Consider the following 20,440-nt stretch of genomic DNA (forward strand, 5'->3'; position numbering starts at 1 on the left):
TACCCTTCCTCTCTTGCATGTCCTCATGAGGAACACCCGGAGTGATTTGACAAGAAAATTAAGGAAGATCATTGAGTTTGTTTCCACTGCTTATGTTCAAGAAAAGGGGAAATGAGAATGCTTACAAAGTATTACCAAACAATAAACTCAAAAGTCACTCGGTAGTGACTTGATAAAAAAGAAATTATAACAGATGTATAATATCTAGATAAGAAAAAAAAAATCCTTAAACTGTGGAAGAAAAGTCATGTAATAAAAATGAGCATGCTCAGAATACATATGTAATTAATACACCATTATTCATAGAAGGTAAATATTTATCACTTAAACAAGAAATTTCAGCATTTCATTGCAAGAATTGGGCAAAATCCAAATTGCTTATTGACAAGCTGTAGTAACTGTGTACAAACAAGGGATGAAGGATTTTAGCTTATCATTCGTGATACATTCTGAAAACATACCATGACTCATTCTCAAGTAAGCCCTCCAATGACTAAAGCAAAAAGGGGAATCTAGCCTCAATTTCCATAAAATAATAAAGAACAGTGCCTAGAACTTTTATCTTTGGCATTGGTTTAATGCTTAACACTGGTTCTGGAGGTCTCGGAGATTAAGGGTTGCTCCCTTGCAACAAGGAATAATCAGGGGAACATGAAGATTAATTTTTGGGGGGAAAGGAAGGCAAATGGGTTTCAGCAAAGATTATTTGTTTTGTGAAGTGAAACAAGCAATGAAAAGGTTGAGTAAACTTGGGATCTCAGTATCTAATATTAAATGTGTCTGTTGGTATGCAACCTGGGAAAATAACCTAACAATTACAGTTAAATCGTATTAATAGTTCTGGCAAAAAAGGACGGGTGGAACTGATCTGCGAGACGTAAGCAGACAGAGAGGAACCTGGGTGAACACAGAGCAGCTCCAGAGTCAAGCTGCCAGGTGGTGAGGTCCCTGTCATTACTGGGTCGGGAGATTAAGTTGCTGCTGCCTTCCTTCAGCAGTACTATACCAGAACTGAAGAAAGGAAGTGCTTTCTGTATCTATGAAGCTACACCACCTTGTACTATCTAATTCTTAGCATGACCAGGTATCTGCATGCAATAGTCAGCAATTTCCCTTTATTTTTGCTGTCAAAAAATGGGCTGCAGTTATCAGATGTCCCTTAGGTTGATATTGAAAGACATTTACTAATAACTCCAAGCAAATAATTTACTTTTTTCTTTTTTAAAGTGGAGCACAGGGATTTGGTCATGCTCTTGCACATATAAGCCTGGTGTGACTGTGTGCATACATACACATAAGTTTGTACACACACACAAATGCCTCTGTATTTTGATAATGCTTTGGCTACTGTAGTAAGGATGAGCCAGAGACACCTGGGTGTATTAACGGTAGCATCCGGATCAGTTCTAGCCTTCCAGTCCTCCACTTCGCTAATTATGATTTTCTAAATTGCATATTTGAGGTGAATTGCCTTTAAAGTACTTAGTGCAGGTTGGCGGAGAGGGGGGAAATAGTAATGTTCCATTAAAGCTATTATCTCGTCTTCGAGTAAATTTTTTTTTGTAAAATGTTTCATAACTCAGAAGCAATTGTCTACCCAAGTTATGCTAATGATGTTGATTGTCATTAACCAGACAATACAAAATTATGTTTATTAATGAAGTGCAATCCTGTAAATAACACAGACATAGCTCATGAATACTGTATACTTAATTGGGGTCTTGGTTCAAGATATTCCCCAGCTGACAGTGAAAGATGGACAACGTTATCCTAGATGTAACCCCACTGAAGTAGTGCACCACAAATATCTAACTCTTTCATGTATTTAAGGGAACTGGAAACAGTTTACTGAAACTGATCTAATGAATATGCAATTCCAAAAAACCCAAGATGCTTTCAAAGCTGTGTCATTGATTCTCATAACGGTCTTGGACTCCAAATAATTCTCACGGTATGCTCTACAGCATTTCCAGTCTAACTACTGTTGTTAAAATGCCAAGAATTTCTTCAGAAACTCATTTGACATTTTCTTGTTGTGTTAGATAGAGTAGGACAAACACTTGCATGCCCTGGTAAAGGAGAAAATTGGAAAAGCTAGCACCATCCTGAAGAGGATCTGCAACAGAGAGTTTAAATTAAACATATATGGATACTGTTTCTCAGATACCTCTGTAAGCTCCTCAGTGGGGCAAGACAAGTACATACATTGTTGAGAGTTAAAGTTACAAGAAACCAACTGTTTTTCTACAAATAAGGCAATAAAAGCATCTTTTATTGGCTATCTACAGATAATCAAAATTTCTACATATGACCCAGTAGAGAAGGGTTTTCTGCCAAGATCATAAAATCACAGAACAATTCAAGCTAGAAGGGACTTCTGGAGGTCACCTAGTCCAGTTGCCCACTCAAAGAAGGTATGGCTAGAGCAGATTGCTCAGAGTCCCATCAAGTTTTGAACATCTCCAAGGATGGAGAGTCCATAACCTCTGAGGACAGCCAGTAGTAGTGCCCGACTACCCTCACTGCTAGCCTCAGAGTCAAGCTTTTCAAAGCCTCTGTATGACTGTAGCCTTTCCAAGTTACTATGCTAGTGCGAAGAACTTTTAATGTTATCCTACACCCAGTGGTCCCTACAAAACCAGAGAAGCCCCCAGTGACACAGTGAGTGGATCTGGCTTGATCCTCCATCACCCGCCTCAGCACTGCTCCTACTGCTGATGTAGCACTCTGAGGCTCTAGGTAGCTGCTAGAGTTTAGGTTAATGGCAGAGACTACTCCTGAGGAAGGCAGATGCAGATACAGTGCAAAATTACTGCTGTGCACACACTGACGTTTTCAGTAACAAAACTAAGAATATAAAAACAAAGCCAGATATTTTTAGTGGAGATTTAAAAAAAAGAAAGCCTTAAGAAAAACATCACTTTGCAATCTTATTTGTAGCACAAAAAAAGTACCTGTGTAAGCTTTGGAAATAGCTTAATATTTACATTTCTGCAGTGCCTTAATATTAAAATCTAAACACAGAGTTTATAAATACGTAAATACAAATGCATCAAAAGAAGCATGGCCAGCAGGTTAAGGGAGGTGATTCTGGCTTAAAAAATACCTAATTAATATTTTAAGAAGGAAACCAGTGTTTGTGAATTGGAGAGGGCTATTTAACTTCTCCCAGCTTACCCGTCTATTTCACACGCAGATACACCTTTGCCAGCATGTCTCTGTTCCAAGCAGCTGGACTGGGCTTCCAGAGCAGTTCCCCTGACCTGTACAGCACTGTCAGACTCCTGCTGGCATCAGTCTCCTGAGGGCCTCTTCCATAATTCCCCGTCACCCTTGCTCTGTCCCTCCTTTATTATCTCACCTGCAGTCACACCCGGAGCTCAGCCGCTGGCTGAAGAGGGGTCTCCCAGCCTGGTGGCATCTCAGCCACAGCGAGCATTGGCTTTTTTCCGCCCAAGAAGATTCTCCAGCTGATATTATATCAACTCTGGAAGGAGCAATAACATTCTGTAGCTTATTGGCAAAACTAAGCTTGACGGTTCATCCCACCTGCCCTGCAGTTCCCACAAGGTGGGATTTGCTCAAGTTCAGCACGCCATTTTATCACCGGTCACTTGTTTCATTTCTTGTGGGCCCGCGGTGAAACGCCCCCCAATCCCTGTCTCCCATTCCCCACATTGCTTCCTGGGTCCAGGTTTGTTTAAGAATCCAGCTACTTACTCCAGGCTTACCTGGTTCTCTAGGACCTTAGATACTGTTCTCACAGAGATTTCCAGGAGGAGATAAACACTGATTAAGAAGAGTTAAGCCAAGGCCACAGTTTTAAACCCAGCATAGTGTTTTTTCTGAGTGCACAAGTTGCAATACTGAGAGAAAGGGAGCATCACCTTCTGCATTAGAATTTGCCATCTCCTGGTGACCGCCTGCCAGGTGTGTGCAGGGCTTCCTACCTTATCTGCCACCGCTGTCTCACCCCTTCGCAGAAAAGGAAGGAAGAGAATGAGAGGAATTACAACAACCATGAAACAAGGTCACCTCACACCAGTCCATCCTGGCACAGACCTGCTCTGAGAGAGCTTCTCACACTCTTCCCCTGCTTCCACATGTGGCTTCGCAACCTTTCTTGCACAGATCTAGCAGCCAAAGGGCTGGAGGGGGCAGCTGAAATGTGATGTGGAAATATCCCCTGGTGACAAGAAGTGTCTACGGGCATTGTATTTAACACTGCCTTTTAGTGGACTGAGATGTCAGATGGTGTTTAACAGCAGCAGCGATATTTGTGGTAGACAGGAGGTTTTAGAGCAGATACTGTTGCAGCAGAACAATTTACATGCGGTATTTTGTGAATGTATACAAAGTCTAAATTCAGCTCTCTACCAGCTAAAAGAGTGGATCAAGACTAAAAGTCTTCACTGTAAGAATGCTGTTTCCCAGGCTGTCTTTAGAAATATTCCAGCAAGAGGCTCAGGAGTCACCTCATGAAATATGACTTCTCTGCCAGGTTAACCACCTAATATGTCATTAATGACTTTTCCTTCTCCATTCTTTTTGTCTTCTCTTCCTATTTCACAGAATCACAGTGTGCAAGTTCACTTTTTTTTTTTTTTTTTTTTTACATCTTAACTGGTCGTACTATACATCAAAAAAACAGTTCAGTGTTTGGCTTGCAAATATCTACTATCAGACTCACCTTACTTGGACCCTTACAATTTATGCTGGGATTCTCCCTGCCTCCTATATTACAGAATCACAGAATGTTCAGAGTTGGAAGGGACCTCTGTGGGTCATCTAGTCCAACCCCCCTGCCAAAGCAGGGTCACCTACAGCAGGCTGCACAGGACCTTGTCCAGGCGCATCTTGAATATCTCCAGAGAAGGAGACTCCACAGCGTCCCTGGGCAGCCTGTTCCAGGGCTCCGTCACCCTCAGAGTGAAGAAGTTCTTCCTCATGTTCAGATGGAACTTCCTGTGCTTCAGTTTGTGCCCATTGCCCCTTGTCCTGTCGCTGGGCACCACTGAAAAGAGTCTGGCCCCATCCTCCTGACACCCACCCTTCAGATATTTATAAGCATTTATAAGGTCCCTCTCAGCCTTCTCTTCTTCAAGCTGAACAAGCCCAGCTCCCTCAGCCTCTCATAGGAGAGATGCTCCAGTCCCCTCATCATCCTTGTAGCCCTCTGCTGGACTCTCTCCAGTAGCTCCTCATCTTTCTTGAAGTGGGGAGCCCAGAACTGGACAGAGTACTCCAGATGGACCTCACTAGGGTAGTGTAGAGGGGAAGGAGAACCTCCCTCAACCTGCTGGCCACACTCCTCCTAATGCATCCCAGGTTCCCATTGGCCTTCTTGGCAGCCAGGGCATGCTGCTGGCTCATGGTCAACCTGTCATCCACGAGCACTCCCAGGTCCCTCTCCACAGAGCTGCTCTCCAGCAGGTCTGCCCAAAACCTGTACTGGTGCATGGGGTTGTTCCTCCCCAGGTGCAGGACCCCGCACTTGCCTTTGTTGAACCTCATCAGGTTCCTCTCTGCCCAACTCTCCAGCCTGTCCAGGTCACGCTGAATGGCAGCACAGCCTTCTGGTGTATCCACCACACCTCCCAGTTTTGTGTCATCAGCAAACTTGCTGAGGGTGCACTCTAACCCTTCATCCAGGTCGTTGATGAAGAAGTTAAACAAGACGGGCCTAGTATTGACCCCTGGGGGACACCACTAGTTACCGGCCTCCAACTAGACTCAGCACCGCTGACAACAACCCTCTGAGTTCTGCCATTCAGCCAGTTCTCAATCCACTTCACCGACCACTCATCCAGCCCACACTTCCTGAGCTTCCCTAGGAGGATGTTATGGGAGACCGTGTCAAAAGCCTTACTGAAGTCTAGGTAGACAACATCCACGGCTCTCCCTTCGTCTACCCAGCCAGTCATGTCATCGTAGAAAGCTATTAGATTGGTCAGGCATGATTTCCCCTTGGTGAATCCATGTTGACTATTCCTGATAACATTCTTTTCCTCCACTTGCTTGATGAAGACCTCTAGAATGAGTTGCTCCATCATCTTTCCCAGGATAGAGGTGAGGCTGACCGGCCTGTAGTTCCCTGGGTCATCCTCCTCCTTGCCCTTTTTGAAGGCTGGAGTGATACTGGCTTTTCTCCAGTCCTCGGGCACCTCTTCTGTCCTCCAGAACCTTTCAAAGATGATGATGATCTCACTCTCCATTAACATTTGTTAATATTAATTCCATTTCTCCACTGTTATTTACCTTTATCAGCACTTTATTCCTTTAGGAAGAAGGGGTCACCATGAGGTTCTTAAATACAATAATCTGGCATTTTGTTTAAGATTAATATAGTTCCACCTGTGAAGTTTTCTCTGTGGGATTTCTAGGGTGCCAAGGATGTCCTGTGTGCCAAATGTTCTTGTAACACAGGTCAAGATGCATCACAAATAAACCAAAATAATTTGTTTATTAAGAGTTAATCAATGATGAAAAGCTTTGACAGCACAAAGTTAAAGTTGCCCAAATAGGATTTTGTACCCTTTGAGAAAGGCAAAGCAAAACTCAAGCTGTCAGAAAATGAGGAATTCAAGAACTAAATATGAAGCCCTAAATCCAATATCTCACCCAGACTCCTGCTTCAACATAAGAGGACCACACAGAATACTAGAAAAATACAGAGGCCCCAATTCTTCGTATAGTTACATTGGTAGATTATAAAAAATAATCAAAAAACAGCCTTCAAAAACAGCATCATACTGTCAGAAAACCAGTATCATGTTGGCTGGCTTGATAAATGTCCTTCATTTCAAGTAAATTTATGACTGAACTGTTCTTCACATCATCTTTGCTAGGTAAATACCATGAAGTTTTGCTCTTTGTTAAGCACAAACTTGATTTTACGTGTTGAATTGCAAACTGGACCAGCTGAGTCCCAGCAAACTGGACTGGAAGCTTCCTTCAGAGCCATAAACTTCCATAGTAGATCCTGCCAAGCTCCCATTATCTCCCTGTGTAATTACAGCTTTTTATTTCAGTGGGTTGTGATTAGATCAAGCTGTAACTCATTTAGTGCACTATAATTACAGTGCACTCAGCTTCACAGTTGATTTTGACCTAGAAAGGGTGTGTTCCTGGGGTTATTTTTAACAATCTGTTGGCAGTGCTTATAGGTATTACCAAGCCTCGCAACAGAAACATCTGAAATTTGACAGGCACTTGACAGTCTTGTTAGTGGCTGCCAGTGTCGAAGGTGTCTGGATATTCCTGAGGATTCTGCATGTTGCTCTCATCTGTGTGTCTTTACCTGTCATTTCAAGGCTGTCTCTTTTAGCAACAGACACCCAGTGCAACTCTGATAAGTGATCAGATGGACCAATGTAACTGAAGAGGGTTCTGTTTAAAAAAAGAAAAAAATTAGTTTATCTATTAACTATGAGATTGTTGATTTCTGATTAGAGTTATCAAAAAGATAAACACATAGTAAGTGCTGGAGTTATAAAAGGCAGTAAAAAAAACAAGCTGTGCACAGGAAGAAGTCTCATTTTATGATGGGGAATTATATCTTAGTGCAATTAGGGCAGCAGATGCTTAATGACTGGCCTAAAAAAAAATAAGTACAGCTTCCACTAAAAATCTTTTATGACAATTTACTGTTATAGATGTGTATAAAAGAAATAGCAACAGTAAAGCCACCCTCAAAGGATTGTCCCCCATTTTTTGCATGTTTATTTTTAATAACAGTTTATTTGAATTAATGTTACTAGGTATTCTTGCATCAATTCTACAACCCCTGCGTAGAAAAGCTGCCAATTCATTTACATTATGGTGGTGGCTTGGTGACGCAAAACCTTGCCTGCCGGGCACACAGAATAATCTCTCTTTTTCTCTGTATTAATAACAGTCTTCCTGAAAATCTCTCTCATCTGTGTTGCTTTCACCTGGTATTTCTGAACATCTGAATGCTGATAAACTACTTCTGCAGGACCAAAATTGCTTACTAGAGAGGAAGAATTGCTTACATGAGCTATAGAGGAGAAACAAAACCAAATTGGGTAGTTCTTTGATCAGCAGGGAAGGAGTATTCTCCATTCACAATACTCTGGAGGATTGGCCAATATTTTTTAATTGCACATAATTAAGCACAATGGCCTGTAATATTGTGAAAGCTTGGTATAACCTTCTTTAGGTATTTCATGACTTCAGGTGGCAGAAAGGGATGCTGAAAAGCAGTGCTGATATGGGTGTAACTGAGAAGTCTGTAGTGTAATGTGTAATAGATACACTATATTATTGTTGCAGAAAACAAACTTTTCCACTTCAATGACATCAAAAATATCCTTTCTCTGCAAGAAGTGATGCTGATAATCGGCTTTATTGAAGGTTGCCCCGATATGATGGGATGCTTCCATCAGGGAGGAGTGTCGGAAGAGCTCAGAAGTATGCCTGCTTGCGAGGAGAAGTGGCTACTATGGACAGAACAGGCAGATTTTTCTCAACAGTGAGTTAACTTCACTCTTTTGTGTGCAAGGCTGAGCTCTCCAAATGGCTCTGAAGTTCCGCTGTCGTTTATGCCTTGCTGATCTGGTCTTTTAGTCCAAAGGCCTCCCAGGCACCCCCAGCCAAAGCGTGAAGGAGTGTCCTCCCCACTGGATGATGAAGGTGTCCCAGCACATTCGCAGAGCACACTGCTTGCGGCAGGCAGCATCTGTGCGAACCATGCGTTACAAAGCCAAGCCACTGCACTTTCTTGCATGGAGAAATTGAAAGAAAACTATGAAAGAGATGAAACCCAAGGACCTTCAAGAGCTCCTTTCCTTTAGGCTCTGCATGCCTGTACGTGTTGTACAGCCTCTGCAGCTAACGAACATAAACGATGCTGTTTAAAAGCGACAGGAAGCTAATGTAATCCTTCTAAAGTGACATTATTATAGATGGTGACTGTGGGAAAGGGATTAATTTACCATCCATGATATATACAGTGGCTTCTCTTTACACATAATGACACTATTCTTACATGTCCCAAAGGGTTGCATAATTCTAACAGAAGCTTCTGCTGCTCCAGCCCAGGGTGGTTGGGGTTTGAGAAAGTTTTCCCAAGGTCTCTTGTGGTTTAATGTGTATATTATTAAAAACCCAAGTCTCCCACTGTTTGCCATGCTGAGAAATGTTGTGGGCAGTCAGGACAAAGGACAATTTGGTAATGGAGCCCTTACAATATGACAGCCTTGACTCAACGCAAAAATATACTAGCCTCTTCTTTTTGTCCTCTCTGCATACTGGGTGCCTTTCATTTTTCCCTTGTCACTTTTCTAAGACATTATTTCACAAATTCAGTTTCTACAACCAGGACAGAAAACGTCGATTATAGCAGCAGTTACTTCTTAATGAAACATCATCTAGCTGATTTTATTATCAGTGATTCTGCTAAAATAAATAAATAACTAAACAGAGAAGGAGTGTTTCCTTCCAAGCAGAGGGTAGAGCATATGTCATGAGCTAGTTATTAAAACAACAATGTGCATTAACACAGATTCACCCGTTAGGTGACATTTCAATGATGGTGGCATTTCACTGAATTTATTAAAACTTAATTATTATTATTTTATTTTGTAGTGGTATTTCAACTCGTCCAGCTACCAGGTTAAAAAAAATCAATCTTATATATTAGAATTACAAAGACATATTCTCACAAAACCCCCCCTTATTTAAATATGAGTTTTATCTTTGTACAAAGTGGTGCAGTAAAGTCAGCAGAAGTTTTGCTGGAGAAAGGTCAGCTTCTCAAATGTTTAGGACATTTCTAGAGAAGTGGTTTCTGCAATTCAGCTGCTGAGGTAGCAGAGCAGGACGTATGCAACTTGACTGAAGTCCCTGTTTCGGACAAGTTGTCCAGAGTAAATAGCCGTTCTTCTCTAGCAGTGTTCACATAACTGTCCACCAGGACATCAACAGCAAAGAAGATAAGAAAAAAAAGAATACTTCAATCTGCTTGTTAAAGCTGGACCAGCAAAGACGAAGATTCCCAGGGCAGGGAAACCAGAGAACAAGAGACCCCATGAACCTGCAGCCCAGTGAGAAGAGGACTTGATTGGATTTGGAACAAGCATGAGAAACCCATTTCCCACCCTGCCTTTCTCTCCTCACTAGCATACGTGCAAGATCTTCCTTGTCCCCGGAAAGTTGAATTTCCTTTTATGCTGTGCATCACTAAAAGGGTGAGTGGGGAAGGAGAATACCCTGAATGTCAGGGTAGGTGCCTAAGAGAAAAGGGATTCCATCCTGGCATTAGGAAAGAGCTGGGATTCAGGAACACCCCCTGCAGTATGCTTTCTTGGTGGCTGTGTTTCCCTCAGCCCATCTTATCAGCACAAAGGCTGGTTTTCATTCCATTTCTGGATTTCTGGCTTCCTATGCAGAAAGCAGAGGTTCCCGACTTCTGGGGATGAACTTGAGGATCTGGCTCCAGCAATAAAATTTTGTGGGTCCAGATCAGTAGGAAGAAGTACACCAAAGATGACATGCTGCTTAGTTCCTGGGGTATCAGGAGCAATTTTCACGCCCTTTGGCCATCTGCTGTTTGTAATGCTGCATCAAGACCCTCTCAACATACAGCAATTATTGACAGCGCCTCTTGCCAACCTGAGAACAGGGAATCATCTCAGACCCTCCCAGTCTGTTCTGTTTCCTGCATTTCTTGTTCTTTGTGTGAATATATACGTTGTGCTTCTGAGGGAGGCAAGAGGCTTGCTCTCATGCTTGTTCCTTTTTCTTTGTCACTCTTCTGGAATATGTTCCAGCTCCTCACCCTGCTTGAACTGACTGGAGTGGTGAATGGTCTTACTGAACATCTCCGCTGTTCTCTGCCTTGTGTCTTGCTTCTTAACAAGCTCAAGGCGTCAAATTATTAGCATGAACTTGCTCCAGCAGCTGGTCTGACTATCCGGACTTTCAGGCACTGCTACTTTACCAGTGCTGATTACAGACGCTCCTCTGATTTGGTTTTCCTTGCCAGAGTCAGTGTCTCACTGCCTGATGGCTTCTTGCACAGTTTCCATGAATGTTTCCCTCTCCAGCAGTTCTGACCCAAATGTGCCCTCCTCTTTAGGAGGATTCAAACACCTTCATTACATCACCCTGATCATTCTCTGGCCTCCTTCGGTGTGTAACGCAGCCAGCCTCCTTCCCCGACACACAGAGGAGAGGGCGTGAGCAGAGGGGCTTGCTTCCCTCGCGCTGCTTTGGGGAAGTGCAGGTTCCAATGGCACAGTTCAGACAGGCATTTGCTGACTGCTGGGCTCAAAAAATTAGCTCTGCATCACAGTCAGAGAACGGAAGGCGATAACCTCCCTCCCAGACTAAGAATCACAAATGTAAGGCAACAAAAAGAGTGAAAAGTACAAGTCCTTTTGTTAGACTACAATTTGAAGTGTCTTCTAATTTGATTTTCCATCTTTAAATCCTTGATCTGTCTATGGAAACACCAAAAATCCAGAAAGGGTTAAAAGTTACTGAGAGAGAGACATTTGTAGATCACAATTAAGTCTTTCATTGATTTTCTGTACTGACATTACACTCTCTTGTGCATCTCAGTTTCAGTCCTGTGTCTGTAAGTGAATGAACACACATGATATTCCTCCTTACCCATGTCAGCAGGCTAGCAGCTATACATCAGCGTCACCTTTGTTTATCAGTCTGGTTATCACCCACCCAGACTTGTGCCCTGTGGAGGTGTCCTTGTGAGAGATGTGGCCTTTCTTTAAGGAACACTCCTTGCAGCCAACTGCTGCTAATTTAGAAATAATTGTTCTTTTCAGGCATGCGTGCCTCTTGCTTACTTTTCCAAGGCATTACCTTTTTCCTACTCCTTGGAAACCTATTCAGGTATATAAGTGAATTTGCATATTTGAAAAGAAACCAAAGGCACCCTCTCTGTTTCGAAAGTAGCATAACAACATCATCCAGTGCATTCTAATGATTTATACTGGTTTCTGTGGTGTTACATCTATGATAGAGGCTATAACTGATGCAAAAATTTAGACCCAAGTGAAAATATACAGTCATAATAAAACCCAAACAAATAAGCACTTTTTTTTTTTAACAAACAGAAATAAAAGGAAAGCATATTCATACAGTTCTGCAATCTGAAGCGAGTTTTTGATGACAGGGTTGGGGGCTGGACAGGGCAGGACTAGGAATATTAATACAACTTCCTCTGCTTGAGCAACTTGGTCTTTGGTTTTCAGTCAAGGATAAAATATTAGTAGAAGCTGATGCTGCTTAAGCATAACAAACCTGGATATATAATTTGTTAAAACCTAGAAAGGTCATTCAGGGATCTGCTGAGAACACTACTCTTTATTAAACTGGATAATACACACAAATTCTAGTCCCATCTGTACCGGACATCCAGAGATTAATATAGGATTGCAGCATTACAGTTGTCATTGTAAAGCCTTTCCTCCAAAGATGAAAGATCTTCACATTCATTAATAAATTAGACCATACGGTATTCCTCTGAAACAAGCTTTGTAAAGATGAAGCACAGAAGCAGCAGTGAAAAGGATTCCACTTTTGCATTGAAAGCTGTGGTGTCCCTTTGTCGTTTCTCACAGAGGCCTTTTTTCAGCAGCAAACAAAACACAGTGGCTGCAGAAAAAGGTGCTGTACTCTGATACCTTTTCACAACAGGAGCACGACTACTTTTGAAACCTCACTCTTGACCTTGGGCTGTACGAAGAGCTCTGTCCATCTCTATTCCCCTCAGTGGCAGGCAATGTTGTGCTCCTTGAGTCCTGAAGAACACATCTTTGGCCAAAGAGTTGGGCCTGGCACAAAGAACGAAGTCTGTGCTGGCTTCTGGGCAGCAAGGGTGAGAAGGGCAATCCTACACAAGAGTTAACCATATAAATAGTCTTGTTTTGGCAAGCCTGTGGTAAAACTAGAAACAGAATCTCATTTCTCTCCCACTTTTCCTCTACATAGGGACAATTAACTTAGATGCTCACCACAAAGAAAACATATATTTGAGAACGCCAAGGCTTTATTCAGTATTGGTCTGTCTCCCGTGAAGTCAATGGACAGGCAGAGAGGAAGAATTTTCTTTTGGTCCAACTCACAGTACAAGAGAGTGACTAATTAGAGAGTTACTTGCTAAAGAGTCCATTTTCAAATCTCTTTTTATTTTTCCCCTTTCATTCTCCTCTTCCATTTCTGCAGTTAATTTTGTTTAGTCTTTCTGCAAGAGATCTACAGAGGAGGAATAATGAAGCTACCGGTATTCTGTTAATTGAACTCCCTTCCTTTATTTATTGTGCCTGGAGCGCTCCGAAGTGAAGGGAGAATTTAGATGATTTTATTGGTGACTGAACATTACTGGTTCCTCTACATTGCTAACACTATAAAAGAAATCATAGGCAAAACTGTCCTACAACAACAATTAGTGTAGGAAGCTGGAGGGCAAATTCTTGTAGAAAGAACAGTTGTATAAGACAAGATACGTATGTGGTACAGTCTTGTACATGTGTAGGAAGTTGCTGTTTCTGGTTTTAAAGCTGGTCTGTAAAGCTTCATGACAGCTCTTGTCATCTTCATGTTTATTTTGTTTATCCATCCTCAATCTCATATTTTAAATTACTTTCCTATTCTCTTCCCTCTGCCCCCTCACTATCCAGATGTTTCGAGCAACCTCTTTGCAGCTCTAGTTTCTTGCTACTCTTCTCTTTCTTCTCTCCTCTACTTTCTAACTTCCATTATTAGCTAATTATTGTGAGTTTTGCTTCCATTCTATTTGGAAAGTGATCGTTGGTCTTTCATAGTGTCACAGTGTGGCTTCTTTTCCTTAGGAGAACCTCATTTTTCTTGCATTCCAGACTCTTTTCTCAAAATACCTGAAACAGTCAAATCCCTTATCTTATCCAGCATTACAAAGGTCCCAGCATTTGTCCTCTTCCAACTGCTCCCTACTCCAGCCTTCTTTCTAGGTGCCTTGCCCCCTTTCACCACTTTCCGCCACCTCCCAATCACCCCATGCTGTACACCAGTTCTGATGCTGTTGCTGCCAGTATTGGTGCGGTAGAAGGAGCACTGAAAACCCCCGAGCCAGGCTCACTGCTCTCAGCTGTTGTGTCAAGTACCACAAAGTCTGCATCAGCCAGAAGCAGCTGCTGCAGGGCTCTTAGTCCCTACATCTCAGCTCGGGCAACGTATGTGCTTACTGCAGATCAGATTTCCTGGGAAAATGGGTACCAAACTCTGACAAGTCTTGATGGAGTGCACATTGACTGAGCTACCACAGCGATATGTAACCTTTTGAAAAATGGTCTATTGTCAAGAGACAATAAAATAGTGAATTTCTGACATGAGGGCATTCCCCTGCCAAATATCAGCTTCCATCTCTAAAGCAGGAAGGCAGTAGAGAGCTTTTTTTAATAGGGATGAAAACTATATTTTCTATTATTCTTGTGCTCAGAAATTTATCCTGCTGATTTTTGAAGTACTGTTGGAATTGTTTAATTTTTGGTGCTGCTTTGACAACAAAGGAGAATAACAACCTTCACGGCTCTTCAGGCAGCATAAAACTTGTTCCTGTGCCCTAAGCTGGTCACACCAAATGCTCCTCCTGCATTGCTGGTCCCTGGCTGACATACACCAGTTTCTCAAGGCTGGTGCCAGCCTACCCAATGTAAGCTGGTAGATACTGCAGCTCTATACTGTTTCCAGTTGAGTCATGAAGACAGAAGGAACAATCTTCTTTGCAGGAAGACCAGGAAGCTTTCCTATACCAGATCATCTCCCTGCTATCTTCACCCTCAGGCTGTCTCTCACAACATTGCAGGAAGCATTGCCACATTCACCAGGAGAGGCAGAGATAGACCAAGCATGGAGCAGCACTCCTTCATGCCATGGAGTCAAGTGAGGCTGCCAGGATGGAGAACTTCTGTGTGACAAGCGAGGTGGCAGCAGAAGACTCTCCATGCCTTCGTGGTGCTGGTAGCTGCACTTCCTAAGTTCAGCTGAATGGAAGGGTCCCTTCAGTGATGTACATGCTAACCTGGATGTTCACGTTAGCCAAAGGAGGCTCTTGAGATCACTGTGAAGGGCCAGATTATTACCCAAAGTAATACTGAATCAAATTGGGGTGATGACATTCACTGCTGTGTCACTACAGCACAAGATTCATAATACTTCCCTACTGCACCACTTTGAGCTCTGCTCTGTTAAGAGTTTTGCTCTGCTCTACTCTACTCTTGCTTTTTCACCTTTTTGGCTTCTGAAACTGGGGATGGGTGTCTCCTCTGTTTATCCTTCTTTCCTTCCTATCATTAGACTTTATCAGCTTCTCAGACTCGCTCATAAAGGATCTCTCTCCTTCACAGAGATAAGGTGCCTGATGCCATCCCATCACTTCAACACAAGCACGTAATATCCCAACTCCTGCAGTCATTTACAGAGAAAAGTAACATTAGGAAGTAACTGTTCAGCTGTTTATTGATGCACCTTAGTACCTGGGGAAAAATAAGAATGAGCACTGCAATGCTGCTTTCTGTGCATCACCAACAATGTCGCTATGAAACCTGGGTGTGTGACTCTAGCTGTGACAGAGAAACAGGTATGAAAAGGAAGTATGGTGACATCCTCCAGTGTCCCACCGAATGGCTCGTATAGAACTCACAAGGTGAAGCACTGAGGAAAGGAATGCCTGTATAGAAACCACAAACTACCAAAGCGCACCCAGAGCTGAAAAGTTAATTGATTCTGAGACTGTGTCCCAAGCCTCCAGAAAGATAACTGAATAATTAGATATTATTTATTTTCTGGGGTATTATTCCCAAGCCACTCCCTCTGCTAGCTCCGAAGCTTCTTCTTGCCTCCAATCTTATTCCATCCCCCGCAGCACAAGAAACTACCCCCCCTCAATTCTCCACTCCCCCTGCCCCTTGCAGAGAAGCTCGCCTGTGCTTACAGCTTCAGTCCCGAGTGACAGAGGAGATAACTGGCCGTCTTGCAGATAGTTTTGCCCAGAAGACACGGCAAATTCACTTTCACCCTTCCACCTTCTCCTTATTCCCAGGTTGTACAGCAGTAAATTGCTTTTTATTTGTTGGGTCAGCTGCTCTTACCAGCAAGCAGATCAAAATGGAATCAAGGCTATGTCCTCTGCCCAGATACACATGGTGAGGGGAATCTTATTAACAGCTCTGAACATTCAGGTGTCAGGTCCCAGCAGCACCCTTGAGGTTGTGTGTAGCTTCTCATTTCCCAGGACAAGTATATGGCTTCCACCATGGTCTAAGAGTCTAACCTTCATCTGCAGGGCTCTGAAACTGTTAATTCCTGTTGCCTGCCAGCTCCCAGCAGCACCAGCACACAGCAGAAGGCTCCTAATGTTGCTCTTGCTGTCAGTGAAAGCAGCAAAATCTTCTGGGGCGTATTAATGCTGCTGTAGGTGAGAAGGCAACAGATGGAAAAGGTTTAGAAGCTCTGGGGACATCCGTGATGCTCCAGGGACTGCAGATGGCTGGGAATGATCACAGCAGAAGCAGCAGTGGCTCAGGGCCTCTTACCTTACCAGAGCCGAAGGAGCGACTTGGCCACCTTGTAAACAATGCCCGTGACAGATGGTTGAATATCTGTCTATTCAGAAGTTGCTAATACCGGGGAGTATTATGGCAAACCCAGAGTTCTGCTAATCCATAAATTCTAAACCTGCACAAAAGATACACAGTAAGATTCACTCAGAAACCAAAAAGCATAAATAAAAGCTACAGATTTGTAGAGATGAATTAGTACTTCCTTACCCCTATCTAATCTGGCTCATTAGAAGAACAAGAAAAATATGAGATCTGATTTTTTAAGTGACTTTCTCTCTGTTCCACTGGCCTTGATTTTGAAAAGAATGCATGAATTCATGTAGAACCACATGGCATTCAATCTTCTCCTACTACCTTCATGAAAAGCAGGGAACCACAGAATCACAGAATGGTAGGGGTTGGAAGGGACCTCTGTGGCTCATCTAGTCCAACCTTCCTGCTGAAGCAGGGTCACCTACAGTAGGCTGCACAGGACCTTGTCCAGGCGGGTCTTGAATATCTCCAGAGAAGGAGAATCCACAGCCTCCCTGGGCAGCCTGTTCCAGTGCTCCGTCACCCTCAGAGTAAAGAAGTTCTTCCTCTTCTTCAGCTGGAACTTCCTGTGCTTCAGTTTGTGCCCGTAAAAAAGTACTTGAATCTCCACTTATTTTAAATTCTGCTTGTATTAAGAGAACACAGGCAGAAACATTACCTTTCCTTGCAGAATCTCACAGCTAGGCTACAATTTGAGGAAGACACAGAAGCTGGTAGGAGAGCAGGGGACAGCCCTCTACTTCCTGAGTTACCCCATCAGTTCTAATGGGTTGACTTGCAGAATAGGGCACCATATAAGAAAGGTGCAAGAACTAGACCCTGAAAAAAAAAGTATTTGAACATGTATTTCTGTAGTTGAAAAATGTTTTATTTATTTATCATAAAAATCAAACGACACAGAAAGAGACATCCTTGGCATAAGTTACATGAGTACCTGATAACTAGTTGCTATTCCCAGTGGCTCAGGAAACCGTTCCAACCTGGGCTATTCTATAATTCTATGAAGTTTCTAAACCCTCAATCAACAATTTCAACAACAAAATGGAAATTACAGACAAAAGCCTTGTATCATGAAGGAGAGCTGTTTTTACTTTGCCGAGCTTCACCTCTCCAGATCCAGATGTGTTCTGTGGTCCTATCACTCCTGAGCAGAGGTGAAAGAGCTCCACTTCGGAAATTAGTGTAATGGTTTTAGTAGTTAAGTCAGAATAAAATAAGAATTTAAACATGCAGACCCACCTAACACAGTAAAATTATATTAGAAAAAATAAATATCTATCCTGCTTCTACAGGTTACTCCTGCATATAGTTGTTTACAGGGAAGATAGTAGGCCTGAGTCTATTTTCCAACTTTAGATTTGTACCAGTACAGTTATAGGGGCAGAACACCTTAAAATAATTAAATAAAAATAAGAAAATTCAAACCTACCTAATCTACCATTTTAACAAGAATGAGATCTCAGGAGTTCTTTCAAAGTTCAGTTAAAAGGACGTATTATGGTGAAGAATTCATGCATACAGTCCATCTTCCTAGCCATCATTCTAACCCTTCTCTATTGTATCTGATCACCTAATAGAGACAAAGTAATCAAAAGAATATAGCCTTATCTCTTGAGGGCATTGTACCCAATTTGCAGGTAGAAAGCTGAAAAACTGACTGATGAGTGACTTGTCAAAAGACATACAGAGAATATCCATATCAATGCCTGGAGTGTAAACCTTGCTGCCTTACCCACTAGCTCCTTCATCACATAGTGGTGAATAAGGACTTAAATAACACCTGTAGCAAAATTTCAGTTCCTCATATTGTTTAAATGATTTACTAGAGCAAGTAACATAGCAAAGTATCATGAGAGCAGCCATATGGGGTCATATCAAAGGTCTATCCAGCCCAGTATCCTACCTCCGGCAGTGCCTGACAACAGATGTTGAGAAGTGTCGCACCCAGAAGGGTTCACACCATTGGAAAAGTTCAGTCTCAAAAGCTAAAATATCCTTCTACTTGGAACATTTTCTTATCCGATCTCCTGAAAGTGCATGTCAAAGCTATGTGGGAAAAACACTGTCTGTGGGCTTTCATATAGATTACGGACAAGCTACGACAATTCAGCTGTAGTTTAAACCTGAGCTCCATGGACTACTGCTGGCAGTCCTGCCAGGTAACTTCCAAATCTCTTCCAGCAGCATTTGTTGTCTACTGAACCCCTAACTCCACCAGATTTTTTAGGAATCTGCAAGTCAAAAAAGGCTGGAGATGGCTTCATTAGACATTAGGTTTCGGGTGATTCTTCTTGCTGTTGCCTGTTTGTAGTTGAGAAAATCCTACCATCTGCTGGAGAGAAGAAAATCTGCTCTGGTTTCTGCAGTTGTAACTGTTCATCTTCCTGCACCTCATGTGCTCGTCTCATGTTTCTTTCAGTTCTTTGTTTTGGTCTGTTTTAAGTTTAAGATGATTTAATTATCCCATGTGCACAATGATTTGGCTAAGTCATTTTGTGTGCATACGCATGCTGATATCTTGGATGGTCACTCTATTCTTTAACTCCCACTGCTGTTTTGCACGGAGGCAAATACAGTCTCACTTCATTCATAGTAATTAGAAGCTCTATGTGGACCCAAAAAAAAGCTTACTTCAGCATATTTTTATTACTTCTTGAGGTATAAGGTGACTTCATCCAGTATGTTTCTGAAAAGCAGGCTTTTCACACTGACTAGAACAGAATATAAGAAAATTAACCCAATAGTAAGGAATGCTGTAGAAGCCTAACATTGTCTGATTGCTTTTGGGCAAAAAGACTTCTCACCCAGAATCCAGCTCTTCAGGACACTTTTCACTGCCAGCTTTCTTCAAGACCCCAACTCAATATAGAGCATGTGCCCATTATATATTTAAAGCATGTAACAGCTTCTCTTTGTCTGTACTGCCAGCTTGGTATTTGTTTCAACATAGTTCAGGTTATCTGAAGAAAGAACAGATTACGGCGACCCTCCTCTCTCTACATTAATGCATTAAATTCCACGTCTTTATTAAAGAAAACAGAAGGCCGGCATATTTGCTGTCCCTAGCACATGGTGTTTACGTCCTACTTTAATCACAGGACACTGGTTCTTACATGCAAGCACACATACATGCCTACAGACTTGTTCATGCATCCTGGCTTCAGCTGCTGGGGGTTTGATGGATGCAGTGGCAGGAGCCAGAACAATAGTTACAGCCCTCTTAGGCTTCTCCAGTAGCACTGTCCTGACTCCTACAGCAAGCCTGACAGCCAAGACAGCAGGAATGCATTCTTGGATGAGCCTGCTGGAGCCTGGCTGTTTCACAGACATTTGTTTCAGATGGATCTACCCTTTTACCCATGTAGATCCTGTTGGTATTTTCTCTTATAGCTAACCCTAGCCTTTGTGCTACAAAGCAGCCTAACAAAAACCAGCAGAGAAGTTTTTTCCCCCCCATTCTCCCTCAGTTTCACTAAGGTCCAAAATGTAACCCCAGAATCCAATATATATCTCTTTTACACTCCTAGTTTTCAAACACCATTTATAATGACATACTATCCAATAGTCAAACTCTTCTATGACTCTGTAAGTCATAGGTTTAAAAAAAAAAAAAAATTTTATTCATTCTACTACGTGTAAAGCAAGGAAACCAAAAGCAGTGTGACACATATTTTGAACACTGCTGTTCTGCTTTGAGTGTATGCAGTAATGCCACCAAAAGAAACAGAATGATTTATTGCCTAATATGTAGCTGTCTGCATTATGAAACAGTAAAAACAAAAAGAAGAACATAAAAATTCAGGAAAGTAGCAAAAGTATCT

Source organism: Opisthocomus hoazin, chromosome 8 (assembly GCF_030867145.1).
Source record: "Opisthocomus hoazin isolate bOpiHoa1 chromosome 8, bOpiHoa1.hap1, whole genome shotgun sequence".
Taxonomy (NCBI): Eukaryota; Metazoa; Chordata; class Aves; order Opisthocomiformes; family Opisthocomidae; genus Opisthocomus; species Opisthocomus hoazin.